General features: G+C 32.9%; 1 pseudogene; it reads left to right on the top strand.

Moving 5' to 3' along the window:
* The first annotated feature begins 11,041 nt into the window (after positions 1-11,041).
* Positions 11,042-11,158, top strand: LOC123394610 (annotated as a pseudogene).
* Positions 11,159-11,447: the final 289 nt, after the last annotated feature.

Below are 11,447 nucleotides of genomic sequence, written 5' to 3'. Positions count from 1 at the left end.
TGATTCAAAACTATGAATTATCTCGTAAATAAGTGTACATAGTACTATCCTCCAGTTTAATAATAAAGGCATATTTAGAATATATTATGGTTTATGCACATGAAAGATTAGAATGACTCCCATTAAACATTTTTTTTTCAAACTGGCTTTCGCACACATAGCTCCTGAGCAAAGAAATATCAATTTTGTGTACTATTACAAGTTTATTTCCTAGATAGCTATAAACAGCTTTCTTTACAGTTTATGTGCCTGTCTGTAGTGCATGTGTCCACGTGAGCGTGTTCAGAGTGAGACAGCATAGGTTTTAAGCAATGCTAATCTCAATCTCATAGACTTCATTTTATTTGTTTCTTGTTTGCTGTGTCTTATAAAGTTATTTTCTTCTTTTTTCCCCTTTTGAGAAACTATTCTGCCAGACTGAATACTTAATAGAGTCCTCGAGATCACTCTAAAAAGTATTTAAAAGTTTTATAATAGTATGATAATTAAAATCATATATTATGGCTTCAAAAGGAAATAAAGTAATTTAACAAAATGCAAATATATGAATTTAGAGTATAATAAAAGATCTATTACAAACCATTAGGAAACTAAAGGATTGTTCCATAAACTAATTTTAAGGTATGGATTATTTGTGAAAAAATCAATTTAAGTTTAGAGTCACATCGCATATTATTTATATAGCATATGTCAAGTATATTAAAGAAATAAAGAAAGCATTAAGAACTAGAATTATGGAAGAACGTTTGTTTTTTAAATAGAGAAGTCATTCTTTAATCTTTGAAGCAACGGAAGAAATCAGTGAATAAACTGATAATTTGGATACCTACAAACTTCTACTTTTAGTAGAATAAAAACATGAATAAACCAGAAAAGTAAATAACAAATTTGGCAAATTATCCACACACAAAAAAATCCTACTGTAGGAAAATTATTGATCATCATGATATTAAAAAAAAAAAAAAAGAGCATACTAGCTGTATAGCTTTGGACAAATTTCCTCACCTCTAGGTCTGTTTCCTGATACATAAATGGTGATGTCAAAAGTGTTTATTCACAGGCCTGTTGCTGAAAACAGTTTATGTAACCCATGGAAAGCTTTTAAATGAAGCCTGGCCCATAGTAAGTGCTCCATGATGAAAACTGTGAATGATTAGATAAAAATACTCTGAGGAAAAATTAAGGACACAATTTATCCAAGAAAATACAAAAACAGTTAAAAGAGAGATATGAAAACTATGAGTTCAAGAACCTCTTTATCACATTAGCAAAGATGAATAATGACACTGATCAATGAAGAAAGAAATATAATTGAAGTCACTTCACATACTGCTAGTTTTAAGTTTATGTCTTTCCAGAAAGGAATTTTGCTTAATATATTTAGACTTTTTAAAATCATTTGCTTTTTAAATAAGAGACTTCTAGAAATGTATTCTAAAGAAATAGGTATTTGGATAAACATGGATACATAAATTGTGTGTCCACACATATATATACACAGTTAACCTCTGAACAACACAAGGATTGGGAGCACCATTTCCACCCCTGACACAGCCGCAAACCCATAAAACTTTGACCCCACAAGACTTAACTATTAATAGCCTACTCTTGAACAGAAGCCTTACTGATAACATAAACAACTAGTAGATGTATGCTTATATATTATATACTCTATCCTTAAAATAAAGCTAGAGAAAAGAAAATCTGATAATATCTTAATGAAGAGAAAATACATTTACAATATTGTATTGTATTTATGAAAAAAAAATTTGTATGTAAGTGCACCCATGCAGTTCAAACCAATGTTGTTCAAGGGTCAGCTGCATGTGCATATGTATATAAGTTTATTACAACATTTTTGGTGTTTAAGAGCTTTATCACGATATTCAATGTCTTTTATAATAGCAACTAATTGAAAAAAAAGAGAGAGAGAGAGAAAGTCCAAAAACAAGGTAATGGTTACATCCAGCTAATAGAATATTAGGCAACAGTTGAGGGTAAAAAGTTTTTTGAGGGTAAAATTTTTATAGATGTTATAGTGATATAAGGAAATGTTTGCTAAAAATAGTATTTTTAAGTAGAACATATTCATGTATGCATGTCACATGACTAATAAAACTACACATATAGCATTAAAATATGCAGAGATATAAGAATACTTCAATGATTAACAGTAGTTAACTGCATAATAATAAGAAGAATAAGTATGTTTTTATTTATTTATTTTACTTTTCTTTTGCTTCCAACTTCATTAGCTAAGTACAAAATTCTGGGGGATAGAATACTGACTGAGGCTGTATTACATAACAGTTGAGAATGAGAAAGTCACTTTTGCAGCTTCGACTGTGATTCCTGGCACAGTCACTTACACTCTGCATGACTTTGGCCATGATCTCCCAAACCTTGTTTACTCATTTCTAAGCAAAGACAGTAATATTACTGTAAGGACTATACAAGCTCAAAGTACTGATCTTGGTAAACAGAATGTACTCAATAATGTTAGCTACAACGAAAATTGTACACTTATTACAATTATCTTGTGGTCTCCAAAGCAAACTTGAAGGCAAATCCATTTCCTTCTTTTTTCAGCATTTTGATGACCCAGCATATTCCTTGTAAGCTCCATGGTGTGGATACTACCTTGGAGAACAGCTGTCAAGAACTCACCACTTTCAAAACACATATGGTCATCACAATTGTCTGGGAACTTTATAAAAATACAATAAAAATACAGTAGGCTGCCTCTGTCTTCAACCTATCTTAGATCTAAATTCTGATTCCAGTATTCTGTTTTATATTTACAAAGTTCCCCAGGTAATTCCATGAGATTAAAACCACTGCTATAGAGCTAGCTATCCAACACTGGGTAGAGGGTGTTACTTTTAAAGACAAACCCATTTTAAGTACCATCTAGAATGTTTGATTCTCAAGCTAAAGAAATGTGGGCTGGAAGGTTTTAATTTCCAGAGCATTTAGCATCATGATTCTTCTACACTGTAGAGGCCAGTGGCAAGGAGTTTTGTCCTAGGCATGGTGGCATGAGGTAGCACAAATAATTTATGAAAAATAGATTATTGAGACAGTTTGTTCCTCAGGTTTTTCTGGTCCAAAGAATCTGATTATTTATTGTTATTAATGGGTCCAGAAGGCTGTGAGGGTATGGGGTCACAAAGATTGTCAAGCAAGTTTGGTGGGAAAGAATGGTGCTGCCTTCTTCCATGGCACCCTCTTCCTCTGGATTTGACAAGGACTCCCACTTGAACCAAACTTGCTCAGAGTCCTCTGAGAACTTTTTTGGCCCATCTTTGGCCTGTGAGCCTAATCTTCAAAAGGAATCCTGCTAAGCCAGTTTAGAGGCAATCCCTTATCCCTTATTGAATCAACTTCCTCTTCCCCGCTACTTAATACCTAAGCACATTCTTAGTAATTTTCCATCCACTTTTTTGTTCTCTCATTGGCATTTATATATCCCTACTTGTCCCTCTTATATTCTGCTTTTTTTAATTTTTTTTTAATTCCAGTATAATTAATATATTGTCTTATATTAGTTACAGGTATATACAATATAGTGATTCAACAGTTCTACACATTACTCAGAGCTCATCATGATAAGTGTACTCTCATTACCCTTCACCTATTTCACCCATTCCCCCCCCCCATGCCCCCTCTGGTAACCATCTGTTTGTTCTCTATAGTTAAGAGTCTGTTTTTTTAGTTTGTCTCTTTTTTAATTTGTTAATGTTTTGTTTCTTCAATTCCACTTTTAGTAGAATCATATGTTATTGGTCTTTCTCTGATTCAGTTATTTCACTTAACGTCGTACTCTGTAGATCTATCGATGTTGTTGGATATGGCAAGTTTTCATTCTTTTTATGCCTGGTCCCTCTTTTATTTTGAACTGAATTTAATCTCTCTCCTCTTTCAATAGTACTGATTCCTATTGCAATAGTTTTGAATAAAGTATTCCTTGCTTCTTTAATTCTGTCCTGTATAATTTTTCTTTGACAAGATGCAGAGTACTGATTTCCATCACAGAACTTTCCGATGGTCAGGCAAATTGGAAGGAAGCTTTGTACACAGAGTCAGTCAGTGTGGGTATAAGCAGAGCAAAAAGCAAATTGGTTTTGGATAGTCTAAAGAAAACATCCTGGCCACTACCTAGGGAAGTCTTCTCTGCCAGTGGAGAGTAAAAGTATATTTAATTCTTGGCCTGCGTATTATTTGGGGTCCTATGAGTATTGTCCAGGAATTTTGCAAGGAGAACTGGAGAATTGAACTCCAGGTGTGGGTAATAGATGGGATTTCCTTAAGGGGCTGCTAATGGCTAGGAGTACTCTGAATACTGACTCTTTCTAGAACACTTGGTACCTCCACATCTGGTCCCTCATTATGGGACTCTCTTGTCACTAGCTTCACATTTCCATTATTTTCTCCCAATGCCTCCAAATCCAGGATTATTCTCTACTCCAGTGTGAGACTCTTTTCTCTCTTTCCATGTATTCTTTCCCAGCAATTGTCTATGTACACAAGTCCTTCCCATTTCACTGACTTCTTAGAATTTTTAATTCTGACTTTTGCTGTATCATGCCAACACTGAAAACGGACACCCACTTAACTTAATCAGAGTCCAATGAGCCAAAATAATAATAATAATAATAGAAAAAATATTTCATTTAAACTTCAAAAATGCCATTCTACTACAAATGTAAAATAAACAATGTAAAAGCAGAGATAATGTCAATAAATCAATCTGGAAAATCACGTACTCTTTCATCCAGAATTCATCCCGTCTATTTGCTCTGAAAACTCCAGTGGCTTCTGAGACCATCAAAAACATTTGACCTTCAAGTATTTCTAACTTCATTTATTTTTAGGTGCCAGGCTCCATCTGGATTTAATCCCAGCTCCTCTCCACTCTGAGAATCTCCAAGAATCACTTCATCAGGCTACACATTCCAAGGATACATCAATAGCACCCAGATTAAGGGCAGACAAATCAACACTGAATTTTAGCCCTGCTAGCCCCGTCTGAGGATCATACTTATAAACTTCCCAGAAGAAAATCTCTCTGACAAAATGTGGTATCATATTAAAGAACTAAAAATTTAAAAAATTAATTCAAATCTAGTGAGACTTGCCATACAAAGCATAATTTATCTCTATATATTGCAGTTCCTGAGCCCCTTTATAAGTAATAAAAAAGGATATGTAAATGCCACTAATAGCAGTTGATACTTACATATAGTAACTGTCTCTAACTAGGCATTAAGTGTTTATATATTACATTTCAGAACCCCTATTTCAGAAATAGGTCTCTGTCCCAACATGCTGCTTCTGAAAAAATTTATTTTGATAAATATTTTTGTTTAGAAAAAGCTGTCCTCAGATTATTCAAAGAATATACTTAGGTTGCCATAACATACCAAAGCATATAGATGTCAACTCTTGTGATATATACCTAAGGGCACTTTATAACGCAAAAAAAGTTTTCACTGTTTAAAGCTTTTGAGAATTTAGAGGAGCCCATTGTTCTACTTGCTTTTTGTAAAAATTATCATTAAGAAAATACAGAGTAAAAGATTTAGTAATTATTTGCTGCTGCTGTTATTCATTTGGGGTATGTGTTTGCTGAATAAACACTTAAATCAGTAGGAGACACCATGCTACAGGCTCTACATCCAAGGTGAAGAGGTGAGATCTCTGTCCCATACAAGCAAAGCAACAAAGTGTCCTTGAGTGCATACAACCAACCACATCTGAGGCTTCTGGACATTGTGGATGCTTGCAGAGGAGGCAACACAGCTTGGAAAGTTGAAATCCTGACAGTGCTCCTGACATTCTTCCATCACTACAATTCTAGGACTACCTCATCCTTATCTCATTTACTTCCAAAGCCACACTTAGTTTTCCAGGATTTGACTCTTCTTTGGGGGGTGAAATGCATGACAGTATGAAATTCCTTTGGAAGATCCTGCAATGGCTCTGTGAAAGCCATGTGGGTAAACGGAAAGCTGCACATTGTTTCTTGTGAAAGAATTATTTCTAATGTCAAGACTCAAATGTTTGTCTATTTTTCCATATGTTAAATCTTTCTGATTTTATTGACCTTCTTCTCCTAATATAGCACCTATTATGCTGAAAGAGAAAAAAAAAAAAAACAACTCCAGTTACAACAAGAAAAAGAAAATCTAACTTAAATATAAACTCTTTTTAATCAATTTATAATTCTCATTTGTGTTTTTACCTTCATGGTTCTGACCCTCAATTTCTTCATCTATAAAATGGAAATACAATACTATGAAGGGGTGCTGGGATTGAGTTATTGTATGAATAACATGTCAAGATCAGTGGATATTAAATAAGAGTCACTATTGGATCTGCAATATTGAGGCTTTCACAAAAGGAGTCTCCAGTAACATTTTTTTTTTTTTTTTGCTTTACCAAAGAATTATTTCTTTTTAGTAATGGGATAAATGAAAAGGCATATATAGCAACATTGATTCTAAAGAAATTTTTCACTTAGCATCTTGTGCCCTGTTATTTGGCAAATTGGGATAATAACCTCAAAAGCAAATTCTTTCTAATTTTGAAGAAGAACCTGTTCTTTCATGATCTTAAAGTTTAAGTAAAGTTCTTTAAGAATAGTTATATAGTAGGTTGCTAACCCGGTACTCAGAGTAATAATAATAAATGGTAGAAGATTTTGTGCTAAAATGGTATGTTCTCTTCTAAATATATTAAAATATGATGTACTTCAATATTATAAATTAATGTAAAATGCCAAGCAATGTTTATATAATACTTTAAAATGATGTCACGGTGTCAAGGCAGCTACAACAGGGATTACAGATGTTCAAATACTCTGCAACATAATTAGCAACAAAATGTGCACATACGCACACGCACGTGCGTGCACACACACTTTCAAGAAAGAGAATTCTCCCTCATAGTCCAATAATTGCAACACAATGTAATACAGTCATGTACATGACATGAAACTTGTAAGTACTAAACAAATCATACTACAATGACAGTGAAATGCATATGTGATTGTTTTTTGTTTTTTAGAGATATTGAGCACAAGTGGGAGGGAGGTAGCAAAGCCTGAGGCGGGACTAGATCTCACAACCTACGAGATCATGACCTCTGCCAAAACCAAGAGTTGAACCCTTAACCAACAGGGCCACCCTGGCACCCTAATTGTTACTTTAAAAATAGAGCTTACTTGAACACAGAATATTAACTCTGCATACAATCAATATGGTGATCCATTGGCTCTAGAATATTCTGACTGAATCTCCCATCTTCTTTTAATCGTATACTTACACCGCTGTCATATATTAGCAACTTCTTACCTATTTGCATCTTGGTCAACTGTTAATTAGGAGGAAATTTTTTCTTTCCCCTGTAGGGGCTTAAAATACATCCCTTCTAGAGGAAAGGATGAAATTATAAAGTACTGTAAAACCATATTGCCAGTTTAGACTGTATTATACATCCCTTTAATTTCTCTAAATAAGTGACTTCTGTGATCACTATTAATTGCTTTTGCCACTTTACATCTCCATTTCCTTAGCACATTTTATATATAATTTTTTGTCATCAAAAGTTATGGGTACCCTGGGGCTAATAATACATTATATATACATTATAATTAAAAATATTAAAAAATTTAAAAAATTATGGGTAAAATTGGAATTCTTTATTCCTGCTATGTTGGATCTATTACTCTGAACTGGCTTGTCTACTGGGGAGGGTGTGCATGGGTCTAAGAATGTCCATGAAGCCAAGAATGCAGGAGAGCCTGAATCAGAAGGTGAGTTTCAGAAACTACTAATATATGCTTTACACCTGCGTATGTCAGGGGCTTATGAAATAAGTGAATGACGTAAAGTACTCACAGTATCACCTTTGCTAACAGCCACCCTGCTAATTAGGGTACACAGATTGTTCTGGTGAGAAGTGACAGGCACCAAAGTAGGAAGGAATGGTATAAAGAAGTCAACCTAGATAAAACTTTATGAAACCCTATTTATTTGATCTGGACTAAAACACATCAGCTGTCAGCATGAATCCTGAGGTTGATAAGGTCCCCAGATTTCTTCAAGCTAGACTAATCTGCTATCACTGTATTACCTGCTAATATAGGAGAAGCCACCGAACACTGAGGAGTGTTTGATGCCAGTGCCAGCTTTCCTGGGGAATTCTATGCTTTCAACCAAATTTGAGATAGTTTCTTGGGCACATTCCACCTCTACACTCTTAACTTATCTTAGCCTAGGATCAAAATAGCTCCAGGAGCTTAGTTTGTTCCATGATCACAAGGGAAAAATCATTTTCACAAAGTGCTTATACAGTTTTCTTGCATTCCAGAATTATCTCTAATGACACTGGTTTTAAGAGTCTCAGGTTGAAATTATGTTACAGTTTAGCATTTTCTCTTTTGATAGGTGTGTGTGTATGTGTGTGAATGTGCACCCATGTGTGTGGTTTCCTTCAGTTTATCTACCACTACACTTTCTACTGCAAAAGAAGTTTAGCCTATATTCGAGTCAATTCAATAGCAACTCTTTAGTATTTCAATTTTCAGAATTCGCTCAGATCATTCTCAAAGAAGCCAGTTAAATGGTCGCTTAAAGCAGACATTCACTCACCACCAAATGATACTAAGCCGTGCTCTCAGTGAAATTGGTTTCTGCATGATATTTGTAATGGAATTAGAATGGACAAGTAGCAAAAATTGCCAGTTAACTAATTATATGGCCACTAGAAAGAGCTGTTCCTTTCTGAGTCAGAGTTTTTCCATAGAGATGACTGGATTTGTCCTCTCTTTATCTCAGAGTTGTTGTGGGGGTTAAGTAAATAAAAGAGGGGGATGCTATGCAAATTGAAAAGTACTATAAAAATCTAAGGTATTATCACTGATGCATTTTGTTTTCCAGATATTTGGCAATAACTGCTCTATTCAGTTTATACTTTAATATCCCAAACATTTGCTATTTTTAGAACCTAATCTATTTAATTATGACATCCTTGGGATCTTAATTACTATGTATTTTAAATTTTAAACATATTTTAAAATCCAAATATTTTTTTAAAAGTCTACCTACTCTCAGGAAGATTTAAAGAATTTCAGTAAATTAAAATAATATGGAGTAATTTCTAACTGAAAACTACCCTAAATATTACTGATTAATGGGGTCCTTGTCTCCTGGAAGAAACACAATTGTAGTATCTCAGATTATATATTTAGTTCAAAAATGTACTGCAAATTTTACTGCAAATTTTATTTTAATGAGGTAAAGAAAGTATAATTGTCATTTTGTAATTTTCACAAATCAAATAGGAACAAAAATCAAAGTTTAAAAATCTCTTTATATTCTATAAGAATGAGATTAGCTTGAAAAAATTAACAGAGATACATGCAAGTTTGTAGATATGCCTCAAGCAATCAAAATCAGATAAATATTATATACAACATCTGTTGATATCTACTTTGAAAGATAATTTTATTCTCATTAAATATAAGCCCAAACAATTAGACTACATAATACAAATTCAGCATCCAGCACAGGAAAGAAAAGCAATATTCTACTACATGCAACTCTATGTATATTAAGAGGTCTATCTGAAAAAACTATTTCTAAGATATTGGATGAATAAACAATGGTATGTACACACAGTGGTACACTATGCAGTTATAATAAAGAATAAGAATTATTTATATAATCATATGTTATAATATCCACCAAACATTACTAAATTTTAAAAAAGGATTAAGCAAAGTATATATATGGTATGCTGCCATTTATTTGACAAATAGGGAAATATATATATTTAGCATATATATAAAATATATATAGCATATATATTATATATATAAAATATATATATTAGCATATATATAAAATATATTCTTCTATTAACAAAACAATGGAGGAATAAACCATAAAAATTTTCAAACTGCTCTTTATAAAAGAGCTGACTTAATATGGCAGGCAGATAGAGAACTGGGCACCTGGCCAGCTCAGTTGGAAGAATATGTGACTCTTGATCTCAGGGTTGGTGTTAGAGCCTCATGTTGGGGGTAGCGATCACTTAAATAAATAAACCTAAAAAAAAAAAAAAAAAAAAAGGAGGCAGCAAGAGAACTTAAATTTCCTAGAATAAGCATATTTCAGAGATTTGATTTCTGGAAGTTATAAATATGTATATAATCACAAAACAAAATTACCTTTTCTATTAAAGAAATCTCTAAAAATTGAAAATAACATATTTTATTCTATATAATAGAGATAATAATTTTGTATCTAGTTAATGGCATATCAATACAGAGAATCTATTTTAAGTAATTTAAGAGAACACTAAAATTTGATTGCATACCCCAAGGTATTATAGCACAAGGAAGAACTTTAAAAATAGATGTTTTTGTAATTACATTGTTGATGGTGGCATCATTGATGCTCTAGTGTTATTTGATACTTCTACCTGCAGTGTAGGATGAAACAAATAATTATATGATATTCTAATTCTATCTTTCCTGATAAAGAGACTGCTATTGATGTTAACAGTAATAATCACAATAAGTGCAACACATTCTATATTATTAATCCACAAGTTCTCACTGGAAGATGCTAGGGAAAAAAATACAAACTGCTAACTAGAAAAAAATGTAAACTTATCCTGTTTTCCTATACACATTCTGCCACAGAGAAGAGGAAAGTTGTCCTTTATAGAAATATCTCAGCTAGTAAGTTAAGAATTAAAGTCAGACTTAGAACATCACCATTTTGGAATTCCTGTTAAATGAATGAACCTAGTCATTGAGCATGACATGTTAACTACAAAAATAGAGACAACCAGACATTACATTACCTATATTCTTGATTAAAAAAAAAAAAATGAGCTCAAATAAGATCAAGGCTATAGAGCTCATTTACAGGAAACAGAGACTTCAGAGGAGTAAGTCAAACTACACTATGTGAAACTACACAGGACAAATAATACAATTTTTAGTTACCTCAACAAATATACTTGTACTTTGCTCACTTTGACAGCACATACAGTAAAATTGGAAAGATAAAGAGAAGATTAGCTTGGCCCCTGTGCTAGGCTGCACAAGGATGACACACAAATTCATGAAGTGTTCCATATTGAAAAAAAAATATATATATACTTGAAACATCTGTATACAATACCTTAAGTATACACACACACACACACATGACTTTATTCATATAAAAATCGAATATCATGATGGACAATTGGATATTTTGTGATATCAAGATATTATGAGTAATTAAAGGATAATTGCATACTTCAAGAAAAATCAACAGAAAATTTGTCAATAAAATCATTCATTTCTGGAATGGTTCAAAATGATATGGATAGGAATATACGTGAAACAATATTGCTGTGATTGGATGATGAGTGTATAGAGATCCATC

The sequence above is a fragment of the Mustela putorius genome, unplaced genomic scaffold (genome assembly GCF_011764305.1).
Source record: "Mustela putorius furo isolate JIRA1106 unplaced genomic scaffold, ASM1176430v1.1 tig00003834_pilon_pilon_pilon, whole genome shotgun sequence".
Classification (NCBI taxonomy): Eukaryota; Metazoa; Chordata; class Mammalia; order Carnivora; family Mustelidae; genus Mustela; species Mustela putorius.
Note: the sequence above shows the minus strand (reverse complement) of the source record. Positions and strands in the feature narration are given on the sequence as shown.